General features: G+C 44.8%; 1 protein-coding gene across 1 annotated transcript in view; it reads left to right on the top strand.

Moving 5' to 3' along the window:
- ABHD2 (abhydrolase domain containing 2, acylglycerol lipase) overlaps positions 1–21,889 on the top strand; it is a 117,755-nt gene that overhangs the window by 7,793 nt on the left and 88,073 nt on the right. Inside the window, exon 2 of the mRNA XM_040257578.1 lies at positions 20,853–20,956. The gene's annotated coding sequence lies outside the window, so the exon portion shown is untranslated. The remainder of the gene's footprint in view (positions 1–20,852; positions 20,957–21,889) is intronic.

The following is a 21,889-nucleotide window of genomic DNA, read 5'->3' as shown; positions in this document are numbered from 1 at the left end:
TCCATAACTGGAAAAGTGCTAAGGTAAATTTATGTCTGGTTTTATGTTTATATATTGTAAGAAATAGTATAGGAAATAATAATTGAATAAAATAATTCAATGTAAAGACTTCCCTGGCAGTGCAGTGATTAAAACTCTGGGCTCCCAAGACAGCGGGTTCGAGTTCTATCCTTGGTCGAGGAACTAAGATTCCCACATGCTGCTCAGTGTGTCCAATAAATACATAAATTAGAGCTCCTTTCTTCTGGGGTCCCTGCATTTAAAAAAGAAAAAAAAGCAATTTAAGAATCAAATCAAAGGCAGGACTATTTTTTTTTCCCATAGAGGGGGCCACGTGGCCCCTGAGTTTGAAATAGCCCTGTGGAAATCTAACCTCATGACAGAGGTTTCCAGTCATGTTTGTGTCATGCATGGCTCCTTTCCACGTGCTTTTGTTGAACACTTTAGAAATACCCTTTGAGTCTGTTCCTTGCGTTGTTCACTTAACAAGGAGCAGTGCATTTTAGCAAATCTCCGCATGTATTGTTTGGCATCCTGTTCACTTTTCTCCAGTATCCAGCTATGACATTACTGCTCTCAAAAAATTCAAGAAAGCACAGTATTCCCAGGATGACGTGATTACACTGAAGTCTTTTTTTTTTTTTTTGGCCACATCACAGAGCATGTGGGATCTTAGTTCCCCAACCGGGGATCAAACCCTCACCCCTGCCTTCAAAGCTCGGAGTCTTAACCACTGGATCTTCAGGGTCGTCCCTGCTCTGGCGTCTTTCAATAAACATTTACTGAGCCCTCTCTTTGGTGGGCCTCTACTATCCAGGCTCCTCTCTGGGGACTGGACACCCTTTGCCCCACTGTTGGCCTCTTATTTGGCCCAGAGGTGGATTTCCATGAATGCTTGCTGAGCTTCCAGCTCCTCCCAGCTATAGCTTCCTGTGTGTCCTGGACTGTAGACTTCAGCTTCTCAGATTTCGAATCCCCCAGCTGCAATTCCCATTTCTATTCTGATCATGTAAATAAAGTGTTAGCTCACTCTTGTCAATGACATTGAAAAATGTGCCCTTCTAAATAGTAAGATGATGGAAAATGCCAAGGAGATGATAGTCAAGCATACTTTTTTCCCAATTTAGAAAAGTCAGTCCCTTTCACTTGGTCTGTCATTAATGTCACCCATCACTCTGTTTATTGCCTCTACATAGAAAGCTGGATGTTACCCTGAAATTGCGAGAGAAATCTTGACTTTGCCACCAAAGAGCCTGTGAGGGGAATGCAGATTTCCAGAAGGCCCTCTTTGAATGGGAGAGGACATGCAGAGCTGCTGTCAGTGGAGCCAAAGGGTCAGGATCCATCCAGCTCTGTGAAAGCTCTCCAAGACAGACAGGTGGCTTGTTGCTCTGTATTCCTAGAGCCCTTCCCAGGCCTGGCCCAGGGCGGGTCTCCAGGCCTCAGACTCCTCCTCCCTGGCATTAGTAATAACTCACAGAACTGTCGTAAGTACCGAGTGAGGTAATGTCTGAGGACGCACTCTGTAAACAATAACTTCCATCTAGGTCTCCACTGTCGACACCGGTACACTTTGTGACTCGTTTGAGGATTAACCAATGTAATGTATTAATATTTAGCTCACAAGCATTTGATTAACTGTAGAGATACACAAATAGGAATTTTGTTTTCATCTGGTTCTGCTCCTTCCTTTTGAAGAGACAGTGACTTGTTATTTAGAATTAGCCAGAGAGCACTTCCTGGATTTCAGAGTGAGGGTCTTCGACCCCTAATCGGTGAATCATAAACTTTATTAACTCTCTGGGGGAGCTCATAGACAAGCTACTGGTCAGGAATGGGTATGGGAATGTGTAGAATGTCTGTGATCTGCTTATCACCTGCATGAGATGGTTAAATTGGGGTTGCTGGTGATTGCTCACAGGCAACTTCAGGACCTGGACTAATCAGGCTTGAAGAGACCCACACTTTGGGCTCTGCCCTGGGACCCTCTAGTCCAGTTGGGTAAATCGATTCCCTCTTTTGCCGCATCTGGTAGACATACCATTGCCAAGTCATCGTGTTTGCATCTAACGTTTTTGTGGTAACAGCAGGACACTCTATCATCCCCATTTTAATGGGTAAGGAAACTGAGGTGCAAAGAAGTTAAGAAACTTGCCCAAAGTCATACAACCAGTTAGTGGTAGGACTGTGATTCTGGACAGATCTGTCTGCCCCCAAAGCCTGTCACCCTACTGTGAGCAGCCTCACTACCCCGCCACCCCTACACACCTATGGGAGCATCTCCATGAAGCAGAAATCTTTGTAACAAGACTTGTTCTGACCTATTTACACAAACCTGTTCCGAATGTCACAGATGTTTAAGGAAGCATTTTTCCATTTTTCTTAGATATTAAAAATGGTCTTGGGGACTTCCCTGGTGGTCCAGCGGTTAATACCATGCACTCTTAATGCAGGGGGAGTGGTCAGAGATTCCTGGTCAGAGAACTAAGATCCCACATGCCATAGGGAACAGCCTAAAAAAAAAAGATCCTTATTTTTTAAAATTCCATTAACCTCTCAATCTAGGTTAACCTTAGGATTAATTGTATTCAGATTTAAAATTTCTAGCTCAAATAAGCTTATGTCAGTTGGCAAAAGACATAGACAGTTTTGTTGCATTGGATGTTTTGGAGTAAGAAACAGGAGCCATGAGTCTTCTAACAGTATTTCAGTATTTATCTGAATGCCAACAATTAATGGGTAGTTTTCTGCCTACCTTCTCTTTGGGCATCTTTCCTTTCTTCTGCTACAAAGAACAGCCTGTTTGTTTGTTTGTTTTGCTTTGAGTTCTCTTTTTTTCCTTATTTATGAGCAGTTTCTGAAGTAGATTTATAATTCTCTGAACCTTTAGATAAACAGGGGGAAACATAAAGAGAAGCATGGCGTTGGACATAAGCATGTCTGAGTGACAAAAAATGGAAAACTTTCACTTAAATGGATAATTATTTTCCTGAACTTAAGTATGTTCTTTCAAATATCCAAAAGCTCCTGACAGCCCACATCACACTGAGCTTTTTCTCTTGACCCACCGTAGCATGGCGTGCATGCCTGTGTGCCCAGCAGTGAAGTTGTGTCTGACTCTTTGCAACCCCATGGCCTGTAGCCCACCAGGCTTCTCTGTCCATGGGATTTCCCAGGCAAGAACACTGGAGTAGGTTGCCATTCTCTTCTCCAGGGGATCTTTCCCCCGCAGGGATGGAACCCATGTCTCGTGCACTGCAGGCAGATTCTTTACCACTGAGCCACTAGGGAAGCCCGTGTGGTATGGAAGTCACTCATACTGGCCTACAACCTAATGTAATAATCTCATGGAAAAACTCTGCTCAAGGACCAGAAAGGTGATGCATTAGCCCTTTTGCCCAGGTTCAATCCATTAATAAATATTTACAGAGTGCTGCCCCCTCCCTCGCTCCCATGCTCCACACTCTGATTCGAAACTTGTATAGAATTGTACACTGAGGATTGAATTAGCAGGGCATGGACCAGAATCCCCAGCAGAGATCAAAGGGACATGAATCATCACTTTTATGTGACAGTGAGGCTTGCTGATTTTCTAGTCATGAAGAAGTATATGTAAAACACAAAGGTAGGAAATGGGACATTTTTGAGGGCCTGGAGGGGATGGTCCTCAACTGAAGACTCCTGTATACTTCAGCAGATTGTCCAAAAACTACTGCGATGTCATGGCAACTTGGGGTGATGTACACGAGGTGAATGACAATGCTTGTCCAACATCCTACGGGTCGGGTTACACCCAGCCAAACAAGGGCTTCTCATATCTACTGAGGCACATCCATCCCCCAGTGGGCCAGCCCACTGGGCTCCACCAGGGCACCATCTTCCAAGCTGTTGTCTGGAATTCCCCCTGGAAGTAAAGCCCTGAAGCTTCTTCCACAGTGACCCACTCCCACTGCTCCCAGACCCATTCCTTCTGCCCTGCCTGCCAATTTCCTGGTAGTCCAGCGTCTTCAGGCCTTGGCTCCACTCCTGAGCCCAGCTTGAGGTCTGCACCCACCCCTGTTTTCCCTCTTTTCTCTCCCCTCCCTTCCCTGGATGGCTCTCTAGCCATCTGAGTCCCCCTCCTCCTCCTTCTTGCCTCCTTTGAGTTCCTCCAGTATTCATAGTTGGAACTTTAGGATTTCATTCTTCATTATATATGGGTTTGCACTGTTTGCTCGTTATTTCCTGGATGCCATGTATTGTACTTCTCTCATAGTCCCCATAGGGCTTAGAATGAAGCTGTGGGGAGCAGAGTGGAATGTCAGAAGTGGGATGTAGTTTTGCAAATAGCTCCCCCAGTGATACTGACACACTTTGGGTGGTGGGGGTGGGGTGTCTGTCCCCTACTTTTACAAAGTGAAAAGTGAAATTGTTAGTCGCTCAGTAGTGTCCAACTCTTTGCAACCCCACGGACTGTAGCCTGCCAGTCTCCTCTATCCATGAGATTTCTCAGACAAGAATACTGGAGTGGGCTGCCATTCCATTCTCCAGGAGGATCTTCCTGACCCAGGGATTGAAGCCTGGTCTCCTGCATTGCAGGCAGATTCTTTACCGTCTGAGCCACCCAGGAAGCCCCTACTTTTACGAACCACTGCTTTATCCTTGAGAGTGCATCCAGCTTACACAAGTAAATCAGTTTAGGGGAAATGGGATCATTTTCCCAATAATGGAGAAACATTTCTCTCATTTCCAGTGAAATCTAACTTACCTTCCAGGAAACTAATGTTTGGCATCACATAGGCACAGGAAAAGCCCAGCCGAGTAAAACCGCCTGTAAACCGAGCTCGTGGCTGAGTCACTGCTCCCTGGGAGGCTCACCTGTCTTGGTTGGAAGTGGAGATGGACTCAGATCAAATGCCTGCCTGAACAGGCAAACTTTAACCAAAAACTGAAGGAGGAAGGCTGCTGGGCGACTAGGAATAACAGTGGAGACCTGCCTTCAGGCTTTAAAGAAGGCAGAGAACTCTCACTTGCTTAGTGGGAGGACTGGGAGGAAAGTGCAGAACAACAGTGGGATGTTTGTGCTGGATGGACGAGGAGACAGGAACTTTTGAGGATGTGAGCCTCCTTCTGTGTCTGTTTAGCTAAGACCCCAAAATATATCAACCCAGAGAGCTGCCCTTTTCATGTCAGAGCCTCTGAATTTTTATTCTTCTAGATTTTCAGTGTCCTTGGTAGAAAGATCTGACGAAGTCAAGCTCAAGACTGCCTAGGGACCAACTCCCCTGTTCCTGATATGTTGAGAACTCCCTAGCTCTTTCTTTCTTTAAACAATTTTATTTATTTATTTTTGACGGTGCCGCCCTTCCTTGCGTGGGCCTCCCTTTGTGGCAGCTTCTCTCATTGCAGAGCACAGGCTCTAGGAGCGTGGGCTTCAGTAGTTGCGGTGCACAGGTTTAGTTGCTGCATGGCATATGAAATCTTCCCAGACCAGGGATCGAACCTGTATCCCCTACATTGGCTGGCGGATTCTTATCCACTGTGCCACCACAGAAGTCCTCAAGCTGTTTCTTTACATTTTTATAATCTTGAAATACATAATAAGGCAGATTTCCTGTAAAAAGCTCTAAGCATTTTGCGAACCATGTCTTGAGTGTATCGGTATTTTATAATTACAAAGCATTTTCTTAACCAACATAATTTCACCAACTTCTTTCCCTCCATAGTCTGTAATGTAATCTCCCCTCCCCTACTTGATAGAAGAAAAAGTGAACTTTCATGAAAGGTAAGTAGTTCACTCAAAATCACTTGGAACAACCTAAACTCAAACCCAAGGCCTATGACTCTAAAATCTATGTCATTTGAACTGAATTTTTTAAAATGTACAAAGATTCTGAATAGATTTTTTTTCAAAGAAGATATGCAGATGGCCAAACAAACACATGAAAAGACGTTCAGCATTGCTAATCATCAGATATATGCAAATCAGAATCCCAATGAGACATCACCTCGCACCTGTCAAAATGGCTGTTATCAAAAAGAGAACAAATAAATGTTGGGGAGGATGTGGAGAAAGGGGGATCCTCACGCACTGTTGGTGGGAGTGTAAACTGGTGCAGCCACTGTGGAAAACAGTTGGAATTTCCTCAAAAAACTACAAATAGACCTACCATATGATCCAGCATTTCCATTTCTGGGTATATATCAGAGGAAAACAAAAACACTAATTAGAAAAGATAAATGCACACTGATATTCCTTGCAGCATTATTTACAATTGGATTTCCCTGCTGGCTTAGTGGTAAGGAATCCAGCTGCCGAAGTTGGATACTCAAGTTGGAGGCTCAAGTTCAATCTCTGGATCAAGAAGATCCCGTGGAGAAGGAAATGGCAACCCACTCGAGTACTCTTGCCTGGGAAATCCCGTGGACAGAGGAGCCTGGCAGGCTACAGTCCCTGGGGTCACAAGAGTCAGACACGACTTAGTGACTAAACAACAAAAATATGGATGTAGTCTAAGTGCCCACCAATAGATGAATGGATTAAGAAAATATAGTATATATGCACAGTGGAATATTACTCAGGCATAATAAAGAATGAAATCTTGCCATTTGCAACAACATGGATGGACCCAGAGGGTGAAATATGCTAAGTGAAATAAGTCAGCCAAAAACAAAACACTATATGATTTCACTCATATGTGGAATCTAAAAAACAAAACAAATGAAGAAACAAAACAGAAACAGAGATAAAGAGAACAAACAGGTGGTTGCTAGAAGGGAGGCGGGTGGGGGGAAGAAAGAAATAGGTGAGGGAGATTTAAGAGTACCAACTTCCAGTTGCAAAATAAATGAATCACTGGTGTGAAATGTACAATGTGGGGAACATAGTGAATGACTGTTTAATATCTCATGTGGTGATATATCATAACTAGATTTAAGGTGATCATTTTTTTAAAGTATGGACAAATTGAATCACTTGGTTGTATAACAGGAAGTGATATAGTGTTACAGGTCAGTTTTACTTCAAGAATGTATGGGCAAACTCATGGAAAAAGAGATCAGATGTGTGCTTACCAGAGGCAGGTGGCAGGAGGAGGGGAAATTGACTGAAGAAGGGCAAAAGGTACAAACAAAGGTCATAAGATTAAAAACACTAGGGGTGTAATATACAACATGATATATGAAAGTTGTTCAGAGAGTAAATTCTAAAAGTTCTTATCACAAAGAAAAAGTTTTTCTTTTTCTATTTCTTAATTTTTGTTTCTGTATGAGGTGATGGAGCTTCACTGAACTTATTGCAATCATTTCATGATGTAAATCAAGTCGTTATGCTGTATACCTTAAACGTACACAGTGCTATATATCCAATACATCTCAATAAAAGAAAGAATAAATGGAAGGGGAAAAAAAATCTTTTGTCATTTGATTATACCACAAGGGCTCTTAGGGTAAACTTCAAAATCCCCAGAGAGGGCAAGTGATCTACTCAGAGCTGCACAGCTCAGCCCATGCTCAGAGCAGGGACTAACACCACATACCACTGGAAGTATGTCGTGTGGAGACGCCAATGGGATGGGATCCCCTTCCTCTTCTGAGAGCCAGAATCCAGCACATCTGGGTCCTTCCACTTGAGCTGTGACCTGGACTCTGGGGCCGAAGCTCTATTAAGCTCTCAGAAACAGCAGAACTGATGGCAGAGGCTGGGTAGGGGCTCCCTGGAGGCTTGTGCAGCCCCAGAAGGGTGACTGTCTCGAGATACCCTGTCCTTCATTTTTAGCCTAAAGGCCTGAGTGTGAGTCAGTGCTTCCTGTGGGTCTGCATTTAGCTGGTGGATTTTGTCTTCAGGGACTTGGGCACTTGTCTCAGTGGAATCCATGTGACCTTTAAGCTTACTGCTCCAAGCCTGCAGGAGATCCTGTGTCTAGTCCCAGAGCCTGAGGTATATATTAATAAAACAGAAGTAAGTAAAGCATGCCTTACACTGCATACCCCAGAACCTGCTTTCTAGGCCAAACCCTGAGGGGAGCTACTCTTCTCACTACTGGCAGAAGGCTGAGCACCAAAGAACTGATGCTTTTGAACTGTGGTGCTGGAGAAGACTCTTGAGAGTCCCTTGGACAGCAAGGAGATCAAACCAGTCAATCCTAAAGGAAATCAACCCTGAATATTCATTGGAAGGACTGATGCTGAAGCTGAAGCTCCAGTACTTTGGCCAACTAATGCGAAGAAGTGACTCACTGGAAAAGACCCTGATGCTGGGAAAGATTGAGGGCAGGAGGAGAAGGGGCGACCGAGGGTGACATGGTTGGATGGCATCACCGACTCAGTGGACATGAGTTTGAGCAAACGCTGGGAGATGGTGAAGGACAGGGAAGCCTGGCGTGCTGCAGTCCTTGGAGTCGCAAAGACCGAGCGACTGAACAACAACAATGGGCAGAATTCATCATCAGAGCCCAGAGCTGGGAGAGGCCAGGAGTGCATGAGCCCAGCCTGGCCCTGTGGCCATGCGAGTGGGCAGAAGTGTCTCATCCCAGGGGAGGGGCAAGGGGCTTGACCTGTGGGTTGGTTCTCCTCACAGACCTACTTCTTGCTGCCTGCCTGGTGACAGGCAAGCGTGAGGATTATAAAGGGCCGCACGTCGTGGTCATGTTCCTATTACAGGTTCAAAGTGTGTGTCTTAGCCAAGTACTGTGCACCAATCTGGCTCTGGGGCCTTTGGGACAGAATGCTCAGAAATGGGGACTCCCGATTATTTTTATTTTCTCATTAACTGAAGGTGGCTGTAAGTGCTTTGTATTGCAGGTCTGGGTGAAACTTTCTTCTCTGTTTTAGTGAGTTCCCTGGGGTCAATGATTCTTCTTCTTTTTTTTTTAATAAGTTAGAACCTAGAGTTTCTTTTTAAATGAATATTTATTTATTTGGCTGCGTTGGGTCTTAGTTGCAGCACGTGGGATCTTTCTTTGGCAGCACACAGATTCTCCAACTGCGGCACACAGGTTTACCTGTTCCGTAGCATGCGGGGTCTTAGTCCCTTGACCAGGGAACGAACCCACGTTCCCTGCATTGCAGGGGCAGATTCTTAACCACTGGACCACCAGGGAAGCCCCAGGGTCAGTCACTGTTCAGCCAAGGGCTGTGCCAGGCACTAGGTCTTGCCCTCCCACCCCATCCCTAGTTTCCTCCATCTAGAAGCTTGTTTGCTGGGTGGGATCTTTGCTGTTCCCATCACATGCCCTGGAAGTTTCTTCTGTTTAATAAATCTGGAGATGCCCTTGTCTTCAGTTGTACCTATCTCTTAAAAATTCCAGGGGCTTCCCTGGTGGTCCAGTGGTTAAGACTTCACCCTCCAAAGCAGGGGTCGATCCCAGGTCAGGGATCTAATATCCTACATGCTTCCTGGCCAAAACATAAAATAAAAACAGTGTTACAACAAAGTCAATAAAGACTTTAAAAATTGTTCACTTCAAAAAAATTCCAGTGTACTAGGCAGTTGGGTTTGTTGGTTTCTGATAAACAGATTTTTTTTGATATTACAGACTTTAATTACAGTGTATGCTTTTTTTAAGTGTTTTTAAAATTATTTATTTATTTAGGCTGCACTGGCTCTACGTTGCTGTGCATAGGTTTTCTCTAGTTGCAATGTGAGGCTTCTCATTGCAGTGACTTCTCTTGTCACGGTCTCTAGGACTCTCAGGCTTTAGTCGTTATGGCATATGGGCTTAGTTGCCCCATGGCATGAGGGATCTTCCTGGACCAGAGATCGAACCTGTGTCGCTTGCATTGGCAGGCAGATTCTTAACCACTGGACCACCAATGACGTCCCACAGTATATGTTTTTAAGTACAATGTTGGAGTTACCAAATCTCTCCATTAAAATGCCTGTCATATTAGAAAATTATTGGATCTCCATAGAGGAAACCCCTGGCTTAGAATTTGGGGTTTGTCCTCAAGTTAGCATTGAATGATTTCTTGACTGTAGAGAAAACAATTTTCCTGCAGTTCCATTAAGTGCTTTACTCATTGTCTTCCAATAGAAAGTACTCTTTGAGGAAGGCTATTTGCTAATGGGAGAGGGCAGCTCCCTTTCGGTAATTTAGTAAATGCATGTAAAAGGGCTCGAATCAATGTGCCTGCTTAACTGGTGACACAGTCTCCAGCTATTTTTGGTTTCAGTTCAGTTCAGTTCAGTCGCTCAGTCATGTCTGACTCTTTGAGACCCCATGAATCGCAGCACGCCAGGCCTCCCTGTCCATCACCAACTCCCGGAGCTCACTCAGATTTCACGTCCATCGAGTCAGTGATGCCATCCAGCCATCTCATCCTCGGTCGTCCCCTTTTCCTCCTGCCCCCAATCCCTCCCAGCATCAGAGTCTTTTCCAGTGAGTCAACTCTTCGCATGAGGTGGCCAAAGTACTGGAGTTTCAGCTTTAGCATCATTCCTTCCAAAGAAATCCCAGGGCTGATCTCCTTCAGAATGGACTGGTTGGATCTTCTTGTAGTCCAAGGGACTTTCAAGAGTCTTCTCCAACACCACAGTTCAAAAGCATCAATTCTTCGGCACTCAGCCTTCTTCACAGTCCAACTCTCACATCCATACATGACCACTGGAAAAACCATAGCCTTGACTAGACGGACCTTAGTCGGCAAAGTAATGTCTCTGCTTTTGAATATGCTATCTAGGTTGGTCATAACCTTCCTTCCAAGGAGTAAGCGTCTTTTAATTTAATGGCTGCAGTCGCCATCTGCAGTGATTTTGGAGCCCCTCAAAATAAAGTCTGACACTGTTTCCACTGTTTCCCCATCTATTTCCCATGAAGTAATGGACCGGATGCCATGATCTTCGTTTTCTGAATGTTGAGCTTTAAGCCAACTTTTTCACTCTCCTCTTTCACTTTCATCAAGAGGCTTTTTAGTTCCTCTTCACTTTCTGCCATACGGGTGGTGTCATCTGCATATCTGAGGTTATTGATATTTCTCCCGGCAATCTTGATTCCAGCTTGTGTTTCTTCCAGTCCAGCGTTTCTCATGATGTACTTTGCATATAAGTTAAATAAGCAGGGTGACAATATACAGCCTTGACGTACTTTCTTTTGTGAAACCTGTGGGTTAGTAGTCACTCCTGATACTTAAGCACAAGGTTCACACTTTCTCTCATAGGATGACTTTGCTCTTACTAGACACTTGTAGGACACCTTCTGAAATTGCAGCAGGATGAATGCATGAGCTTAGGACTTTGTGGAAGAGTATGGTTAAACGAAACCTACCACTTGGGTGAGTTTTCACAAAAAGGCAATTTCAAGCTCTCCATTTTGAACGCAACTGAGAGTGAGGTTAACCTAAATGTATTTAATCATTTGGAAATCCCCTTCTCTTTACCAAATTGCGTGTGACTCAGAGCATTCCCTTCCCCTCATAGGACCTGATATGTGAGGAACTAGCAATTGGATCTTCCTGCCACCACCCACACCCCAGCACCGTAACCTGGTCCCAGGCTGCCAGAGCTGGTGCCTGGTTTGATCTGCTGGAGGAAAGGGCCTGGGTACTCAATGCTTAGTGTTCAGAAATCAATCAATTAATTAATCAATGTGTCTTGGCATATCTGGAAAATACAGTTACCCCTGTCATTGCCAGGGTTCTCCATCAATTTGGGGCTTGAGGTGGTGGCAGTGGTGAGAGGTGGAATTTCAAAACCGGGTTACCCTGAAGACTCAGCCCACAGAAGTCTCCCTGGGAGGAGGACACACAGGATTGGAACAGCCTGGCTGTGCTGAGAGGCGATTCTCTGAGCTGCTGGCCGAGGCACTGACCCAGAGAATTGAAATCTCACTGTGAGATCAGAATGGGGCCGAAATCAGCTCGGGTTATCAAGCGTGCACACCTCTGGGTTGACTAGGACACACTTCAGAACCTTCCGTCTCAGCCCTGAGTCACTGAGCACTTAACAATTGCAGAGAAACAGCTCCCAAGGGGTGGCCAGGCTTTGTCCCAGCAAATCTGCTCTGTGCATGTTTCACCCCTTCTGTGTGATTGTGTGTGGTGTGTACAACAGCCCCAATTTCCTTAGTTAAATGGCAGATAAAGTAGGGAGAAACTGGCCCTTTTCCTCCCTGCTTTCTCCCCAAATATGTCATATTGCCTCCATTTAGAGTTGACTACTTTTATCTAAGAGCTTCCCAGGTGGCTCAGTGGTAAAGAATCTGCCTGCCAATGCAGGAGACATGGTTTGATCCCTGATCCAGGAAGATCCTCTGGAGAAGGAAATGGCAATGCACTCCAGTATTCTTGCCTGGGAAATCCCATGGACAGAGGAGCCTGGCGGGCTCCAGTCCTTGGGGTCACAAAGAGTTGGACACGACATAGCGACTGAACAACTTTTTTTCTAAGTTGTCACCAAAAGGTGGACAAAGATTAGAATGACCTGACCATCATGTGATATGGCCCTTGCCTTCTCATATACTACTCACAGGGCCTTCTGGAGGAAGGAAGCCTGCCCTAGGCTTACTGTGCTGGCGTGGGGTTTTATTTCAAGGCGTTGATGAGGTCTGCTGTGAAAGCCGAGCAAGAGTAGATTTACAGGCAGGAAGGAGGTGCAGTTGGAGGAATGGTCTCCGTGGGAAAGGAGGGATCCCTTGGCAGGAGAGAGGGTGTATGTGTCAGAAGCAGAGGTCCAGGCTGTGGACTGCCAGACCCTTTCAGCATAAACGAAAATGCACCTTGGAACTGTTCATGAACCTTGATGATGAACATTTATTAGCCAGCGATTTATTAAGTGTGTAACATGATTCTGCATTAGAAGAATCGAAAGTGTGTCCTGGGATTAATTTGAAACTTGTTGGAAGAGCCCAGGCAGTGGATCCACTAGTTATTTCATTGTTGATGAGGCCTCTGTGTCAGTTGGGAAAAGAGCATCTTTCGTGGTACTTGCTACCTGTCAGATTAGCGTTTACTAAGGCAAGATGGAGGAGAGTTTAATGGTGGTGATGGGGTAGCTAATATTTGGGGTTCATTGACTGTATACTGACTTTCCTGGTGGTTCAGTGGGTAAAGAATCCACCTGCCCATGCAGGAGACCCAGGTTCAATCCCTGGGTCTGCAAAATCCCCCGGAGAAGGAAATGGCAACTCACTCCAGTATTCTTGCCTGGGAAATCCCATGGACAGAGGAGTTGCAAAGAGTTGGACATGACTGACACTTAACTTACTGTGTGTCAGGGACTGATTTAAAATTAACAGCTTTGGTTTGCAGACAAGGCCCATAGGAGGTAAAAAATGTGGCCCAAGACAAACACCAGACCGGGGAGGGTCAGTGTTTGACACTGGGTCACCTTACTCCAGGGAATGAACCTAAGCATTATCTACTTCAACCAGACTGGATTTGAAAGAGAGAAATCCTTTAAGAGTTTGGTTTCGTTCTCCTTGAGGTGTATTTGACTCGGGACCCACGTCTGTGTTGAAGTTTGCTTGTCAGGTCCTTTGGATGACAAGGAAAAGCGGGCCCTCCGTTCCCAGCCTGTGATATTTCATCTCTGGGCTCCCTCACTTCACTTCCCTAGAACAGGAGGGGAAAGGATGGTCCTAACAGCTGAATCTCAGAGGCAATGAGGCCAAGCCAGTGAACACTTGGGCCCAGAGTACAATTTGTCGTTTGTTATGCAAGTAGCCTGGGAGTATCGTGTTGTTATTATGGTTTGTATCAGTTAGAACTTGTCTGGGTGACTTTGGAAAGAATGTGGCAATGGTTCTCGTCCACCTCTTGAGGACAAGGGTGTGGAACAGCTGAGTCATGAGAGGTGCTTTGGACCTGTTCTGTCATAGTTCTGGAGGTTAGATGTCTTAAATCAGGTGTCAGCAAGGTTCTTTTTTAAATGAGTTTTTATTTTTTTAGCCCCATGCAGCAAGTGGGATCTTAGTTCCCTGACCAGGAATCGAACCTGTGGCCACTGCATTGGAAGTGTGGAGTCCTAACCACTGGACAACCACTTCCCTGTTGCAAGGTTCTGAGAGCCGGCCAGGTTTTTCTTGAGAGCTCTGAGGGAAATCTGTTCCCTCTGCCCCTCTCCTAGCTTCTGGGAATTGCTGGCAATCCTTGGTGTCCTTGGTTCAGAGAGGCATGACCCTAGTGTCTACATCCATCTTCATTCACATGGCCTGTCCTCTGTGTCCTGTGTCCAGGTGTCTCTCTTCTTTCATGGGCACCAGTTGTGGGGTTAAGGGTCACCTGAACCAGTGTGACTGCACCTTAACTTGATCATATCTGCAGACCCTATATTCAAATAAGGTCGCATTCACAGTTTCCTGGTGGCCGTGGATTTTGGGGGAACAGTGTTCACCCCATTATTACCAGCCATTGAGTCTTGTACGTGTGCAGTCTCTGCTTGGTGTTTTTCTCCTTTTCTTCAGTGTAAGTTTTAGGTTTTCAGTAAACATTAGTATTCCAAGGCTGAAACCCCACTCATGGAGTTGGAATGAATAGGATGGAATTATTGGCGTAAATGGCACAGCTGAAAATATATTACTGTTTAACTTTTTTGCAGGAAGAACAGAGGCCCTGAGGGTTGTTAGTTCTTATGAGTTTTATTGTTTAATGGTCCACAAAGTAGACTGGAAAACAGGGCTGTCTCCTGTTACCGAGCACAGAGAGTTTCCTGTGCTCTGAAGCCAAGGACTGCAACTCTATCCCTCAGAATCTCAGAAATTTTGAGCTGAGAGAGACCGTTGGCACCATCAACTTCTAATCTAGTCCTCTCCTTTTACAAATGAGTTCTTTAGGGCCCAGCAAGGTTAAGTGACTTCTTCAAGGTCACCAGCTAAGAAGGGGCAGAGCAAGCACAAAGACCCAGGTCCCAGACTGGGACATCTCTCCTGGAATCTGTGCCTCCATCTGAAAATAAGGCCCTTCATCATGGGGGAGCAGTGAGAAGCCCAGGCCCTCGCACCGGTGATGATGGAGGTCCCCAAGCGTGTCTTAGAGACCAAGGACGATACTGAAAGTTCTTTTACTGTTGAGCCTTTGGCAAAACCTTGGATTACTTTTTAAATGTCAAGACGACAGGTGGAATTTTAACTATCATTTACAGCACCAAAATGCCACTCATAAAAAGACTGTGTTAGGGGACCTCCCTAACAGTCCAGTGGTTAGGACACCAAGCTTTCACTGCAGGGGGCATGGGCTCCATCCCTGGTCAAGAAACTAAGATCCTAGATGATGTGTGGCACAGCCAGAAAAAATAGGAGAAAAAAAAGACTGTGGTGGGAGCAGAGAAATGTGGGGCTTGGAGTGAAGGAAGCACTGATCAGGTGCACCGTAGGTGGGGTGGGGAAGGGAAAATGTCTGCTTTCCGTCTAATGCATACTCAGCCCTAGGCTGCCAGAGGTCCATGGTAACTGAATTTCACTTGCCCAGAAAGGGAGAGGGGACACACAAAAAGTACGTATGTGCTTAGTTGTCTCCTACTCTTTGCGAGCCCTTGGGCTGCAGCCCACCAGGCTCCTCTGTCCATGGGATTTCCCAGGCAAGAATACTGCAGTAGGTTGCCATTTCCTCCTCCAGGGGATCTTCCCAACCCAGAGATCGAACCCGTGTCTCCTGTGTCTCCTGCATTGCCGGCCAATTCTTTACCCCCTGAGCCATTGGGGAAGCCACCGAAAGTTCACTAGAAGCTGAGTTTGTTACGGCTGCGACAAGTGCAGAATATTAATTTTTAGTGGCAGGTCGAACTTAGAAAGAAGCCCATAAAATAAAATGCAGTGAGAGAAATGAACATGAATATCAAAGAGTTAGTCCACAACTGCCAGTTAATTCCCGGTTTAATGTATACAGTGCACATGTACGCATACGCACACATAAAGAATCTCCCTCACACAGACTTACACACACACTTCTTCTAAATCTACACTTCACTAACGCCCAATTCTAATTCTAGCTGCATCATAAGTCCTTTCCCCACGGAATTTTTTTTCCTGGACTACTTATTCTTGTCCCCAAGTTTCTAAAGTCAGTGTAGCCCTAACACAAACTTCTTTTCCCCCCAGCTAAAATGAGAATTGTATTTAATTGTGGTTCTAAACAATGCTTAGCACAGTTCCAGGCACACCGTACATAGGTCATCAGGTCTTTAAGTCCCCTAAAGTTCAAGGAAGGTGGCCCTAGGCATGTATAGTAGAACCACCCTGCTTCTCGGAGCTTCGGCTCAAGGCTCCGCATTTGGACCATAATAATTAGAAACCTCTCATAGGATTGCCTTCAGAAATTAAATCCAATTTTAAACCCTTGGTGTTTTTCAAGGGTTGAGGAAATTAATTCTCTACTGCATTTGCTATTAAAAAATCTTGTAGGAGGACATTGCCTGTCACATTACTCAAGGTCCCCTTATGTAAAGTCTCGAAGAATTTTTTTTTTTTTTAATAAATTTGTGCCAGAAAAATCCCTCTTTTCTCTGAGTGTCTTCTTGGGAGATAAGAAGAGTGTAACATATGTGCATTTTGGAGACTCTCAAGTCTAGCTAGGTTTCCCTTTTCCCCCTGGCAGTCAGAAAGCTCAGATACAGTCTAGACTTAGTCACATGCTTAGTTTTATATATCTTGACGTAGGTATTTTCCTTGTTCAGAATTTCTTTTGTTTTTAGATTTTGTTCATTGCCATTTTGAAGCTATTTTTGGTAATAAAAGAAATTGTAGTCATTATGAGTTTTGGAAAAGAGAAAGAAAAGTTTGCCTATGCTTTAATAATCACCCAGCCAGGGTAACATCCATGAAGATTTAGGGAGATAGTAGTTCCTCCTGTGTAATTAGAAATTACAGACTGAGAGAGTCTAGAAATAACAGTGGTTGAAACGTGCAAGGGTTTATTTTCTCACAGAAAAGAAATCCTGAGATAGGCAGTCTAGGTCTGATGTGGTGGCTCCTTGCGATCATCAGGGACCCCCGGCCTCTGTCTTTCTCCTCTGCTGTCCCCTCAGTGTGGCTCCTGGAGTGACCTCATGGTCCCTTCATGGCCCAGGGGGGCTGTCGGAGTTGCAGCCCTCTTGCCTGCATTCCAGGGAGGCAGGGAGGGAAAAGGGCAGAACAGTTAATGCCCTGCCTTTCTAGGCCGCTCCCCAGAAAGCAGACCAGCCCCTTCAGAACAGGCCCACATTTAGTCACGTGGACTCTCCCACCTGCAACATAAGCTGGGATCTGTAGTTGTTTTTTCCTAGCTAGGCACATTTTCTAGGTTTCTGTTCCGAAGAAAGCAGAGACTTCTTTTGTTGTTTTTCCTTCCGGGCACTCCACAGGGCATATGGGATCTTAGTTCCTTGACCAGGGATCGAACCTGTGTCCCCTGCTTTAGAAGCATGGAGTTTTAACCACTGGACTGACATGACAGGGAAGTCCTGGGACTTCTTACTGGGAAGCACTCAGCAGTTAACTGCATTTCTGAATCTTTCTCTGTGCACGTCCATCCAGTGTTCACTTGAAGCTATCTCAAATACTTTGTGGAAAGAGTAAAACTGCGGGAGGCTTCCCTGGTGGCCAAACGACTAAGACTCTGTGCTCCTGATGCAGGAGGCTTGGGTTCAATCCCCGATAAGGGAACTAGATCCCACATACTACAACTAACAGTTCACATGTCCCAACTAAGGGTTCTTTTGTCTTAACTAAAGATCCTACATTTAAAAAAAAAAAAAATCCCACATGCCACAACTAAAACCTAGCATAGCCAAATAAATAAATAAAAATAAAATACTAAAAAATTAGTAGGAAGTTGATAGATGACTTCTAAAACTAAAAAAATAAAAAAGAGTAAAGGTATAAATAAACATCAGTGTAAATATCAATAAATAAGACGTATTGCATCTTATTTGCTACTTTGCCTTTCCATAATTCTTTAGTATTAACTTATCATTTATACATATACTGATAGTGTATGTTTTGAATATTCAATCAACATAGACTTATTCAGGGCTAGTAGGGACCTTGGTCTTCCCTGGTGGCTCAATGGTAAAGAATCTGCCTGCTAGTGCAAGAAATGAGAGTTTAATCCTTGGATGAGGAAGATCTCCTGGAGAAGGAAATGGCAACCTACTCCAATATTCTTGCCTAGAGAATCCCATGGACAGAGGAGCCTGGTGAGGGCTACCGTCCTTACCATCGCAAAGAACTGGACATGACTCAGTTACTAAACAACAACAACCCTTTCCCCAAGGGTTGCACATTCGGATGCCTGTAGCAACCATTCAGGTACCATCAGTGATTAAGGAGGTCAGAGATCATTGTTGAGGACCATGTGGGAGCGGTGGCCACCTGGAGAGAGCACACTCTGTCTAGAGGGTCAGCCCCACTCAACTCTACTCATTGCTGCCATGTGAGAATGCTGCATCAGTTTCCCAAACCTTTGGATTTTTTTTTTCTTCTCAAGAGAAACCAGAGATTCAGATTTTTATCTGCAAACTCCTGGTGTTTATAACTTTGTTCAGTTCAGTTCAGTCACTCAGTCATGTCCGACTCTTTGAGACCCCATGAATCGCAGCACACCAGGTCTCCCTGTCCATCACCAACTCCCGGAGTTCACTCAGACTCATGTCCATCAAGTCAGTGATGCCTTCCAGCCATCTCATCCTCTGTCGTCCCCTTTTCCTCCTGCCCCCAATCCCTCCCAGCATCAGAGTCTTTTCCAATGAGTCAACTCTTCGCATGAGGTGGCCAAAGTACTGGAGTTTCAACTTTAGCATCATTCCTTCCAAAGAAATCCCAGGGCTGATCTCCTTCAGAATGGACTGGTTGGATCTCCTTGCAGTCCAAGGGACTCTCAAGAGTCTTCTCTAACATCACAGTTCAAAAGCATCAATTCTTCGGCGCTCAGCTTTTTTCATAGTCCAACTCTCACATCCATACATGACTACTGGAAAAACCATAGCCTTGACTAGACGGACCTTTGTTGGCAAAGTAATGTTTTTGCTTTTCAATATGCTATCTAGGTTGGTCATAACTTTTCTTCCAAGGAGAAAGTGTCTTTTAATTTCATGGCTGCAGTTACCATCTGCAGTGATTTTGGAGCCCCCCAAAATAAAGTCTGACACTGTTTCCACTGTTTCCCCATCTATTTCCCATGAAGTGATGGGACCAACTTAGCAGCTAATAAATTCAATTAAAAAAAAATGCCAACCAAATGCAGTGCCATCCCATGGGTTGCCAGTTTAAGATCTCTGATCTGGCATATCCCTTGTTTTTTAGTGGACAGCCAAGCCCTAGAAAGGTCAGGTGGCTTGTGATGTGGCTGGAGACATGCTCCTTAGTACCCTGCCCCTGCCCCCCAACAAAGCCTGGTCCTCTGTGTCTAATTTGTCTCAGAATAGGAAAAAATAATAAATATTTGAATTTGAGCAAGGCTACTCTGAAGGTTAATTGAATCTCCCCTCCAACTGGCTTTCATTTTCTTTTTAAATCATTTCGGTTTGATGGAATCAGAAAAAAACTGGGCTTGAATCCCAGCTCTACTATGTTACAGCTTCATGATGTTTTGCAAGCTCTTGGTGTCTCATTTGTGTTTTCCTCTACCATCCACTTTCGTTCTTGTTTCTCTTTTTCTTACTTTTCCTCTTTTCAAGGAGCACAGCGTGGTGGTTAAAAACGCGCTCTTTGAAGCCTGATGTGTATCTTAGTTTCTCTACCTGCTACCTGTGTGACCTTGGGCAAGTCACTCGAGTTTTCTACGGCTCAGTTTCCTCATCGGTTGTCGTCGTTCAGTCACTCAGTCATGTCCGACTCTTTGCAACCTCATGGACTGTAGCATGCCAGGCTTCCCTGTCTTTTACCATCTCCCAGAGCTTGCTCGAACTCATGTCCATTGAGTCGGTGAAGCCATCCAACCATCTCCTCCTCTGTTGCCCCCTTCTCCTCCTGCCTTCAGTCTTTCCCAGCATCAGGGTCTTTTCCAGTGAGTCAGCTCTTCCCGTCAGGTGGCCAAAGTATCGGAGCTTCAGCTTCAGCATCAGTCTTCCAGTGAATATTCAGGGTTGATTTCCTTTAGGACTGACTGGTTTGATCTCCTTGCAGTCCAAGGGTCTCTCAAGAGTCTTCTCATCTGTAAAATGGAATAATAATAGTACCTACCTCAGAGGTACTCTTAAAAGCATCAGGACGCGTTTTACATGAAATATAAGGGGAGCTCGCCACCTAGATGGTGCTCTGTAAACACTGCTGTCTCTCCCCTTCCCCGTTTCTCTTTTTGTTTCCTCTGCTGCTTTGGAAGCCGCGGGTCTTTAACCCAGAGGGCCCGGCTCTGGTTCCCCATCTGACGGTGAGCGCTTTCAGCCCTGGATGGCCCAGCACAGCCAGCCTCCAGCCCACAGTAAGGCCCAGATCTGGCAGGTGTTATGGCTCCCCACTCATTACTTTTCAGTTCTGTTCCATTTCTGGAACTGCGTTTTTGAGCCCATCTGTGCCCTTTTACTTTTCTCAGCTCCTATTTTTTCTGTCGTGTCTGTATATTTGGAAGAGATGAAACAAGTCAGCTGTCTGCTATCTCGACCTAAACCCGGCTAAATTATTTCATTAGTCACACAGAGATGATCCTTGTCGTCGTCGGGTATCTCTGGAAATGATGTTATGAGATAAAGGACAAAAGCAGAGCAGCATGAGTTTACATTAGCCAGAGTTGTGAACGCAGCAGATAACTCGTCCTGGAAACCACAGAGCCCGCCAGTCTGTGGATTCACCAAGATTTCCCCCAGCAGGTCTGGCCAAGAATGCGTCACATATGTTAATTAAAGAAATCGTTTGGGGCTTTTTTTTTTCCTTAATGACTTTAAATGCAGAAAAACTTAGACTATGCTTATATTTCAATTAAATTGCTTCTTTCTCAACCTGTGAAATATCACTATCCAATCTTTTCAGCTTTTAGGTTAAATCGAATAAGAGCTCCGACCTGACCAGCCCAGCTGTTCAGCTTTTCTTCAAGATCAGTTTGTATTCGCAGCAGAGAAGAACTGGTGACATAGGTACGTATTGGCGAAACTCTTATTTTTGCTTCTTCTCCCTACCTTCCCAGCATTCGTAAGTGGTGAGTGAAAGTGGGGGTGGAGGGACTTATTTTATGTTTTTAATTCAATGTGTCTACTCTAGATCAGCCAGAAAACTGGTCAAGCCACCCAGTGCCACCTTCTCCTCTCTTTGCAATTAAGAGGACAAGGAGGATGTCTATTTCAGTTTCATATCACCAGCATCCTGCCAGAAAAACTGGAAGTCCTCCTAGGTTTTGGTTTTGGCCCTCCACTCACTACACTTAAAATTAAGACACTATTTCAATCAACTATACTTCAGTAAATAGCAAGCTGTGTCATCTTGGATATTTGTTTCGAGTTGGTTCGACTGGCAGGTGGCCGGGTTTTGGAGATATGAGGGGCAAGCACACGGGGGGGCCACTAGAGCATCTTTGAGTGTGGTGCTGCGTGCTTGCTTAGGTCACTGGCCCCCTGGAGAATCTGATCATATCTGCAAGCCTTCTTCCCAGAAAACTGTGCAAACACACACACTTTCACACATAATTTCAGGAAGTTCCCAGAAACCAATAGGGGACCTATGGACCCCAAGTTAAAAGAATCCTTGTTTTAAAAGTTTGGGGAACAGCCTTTGAGAGACATGACCCCAGAAGTTAAGTTTTAAGGAAACCATTAGCTCATAAAAAGTCAAAGGTTGATGCAGCTGAAAAGTATATTCTGAGGTCCAGCCTTGATTCTAAACCATGCCAGATAAATTTTAAAAAACTATTTTCTTGCCCTGATGGTGAGTTAAGGAACTCAGTTCTTTTTTTTTTTTTCAACTGGACTATAGTTGATTTACAGCGTTGTGTTAGTTTCCCGTGTACAGCAAAGTGATTCCCTTATACATATACATACATTCATTCTTTTTTAGATTCTTTTCTCATATAGGTT

Source organism: Oryx dammah, unplaced genomic scaffold (assembly GCF_014754425.2).
Source record: "Oryx dammah isolate SB20612 unplaced genomic scaffold, SCBI_Odam_1.1 HiC_scaffold_16, whole genome shotgun sequence".
Lineage (NCBI taxonomy): Eukaryota > Metazoa > Chordata > Mammalia > Artiodactyla > Bovidae > Oryx > Oryx dammah.
Note: the sequence above shows the minus strand (reverse complement) of the source record. Positions and strands in the feature narration are given on the sequence as shown.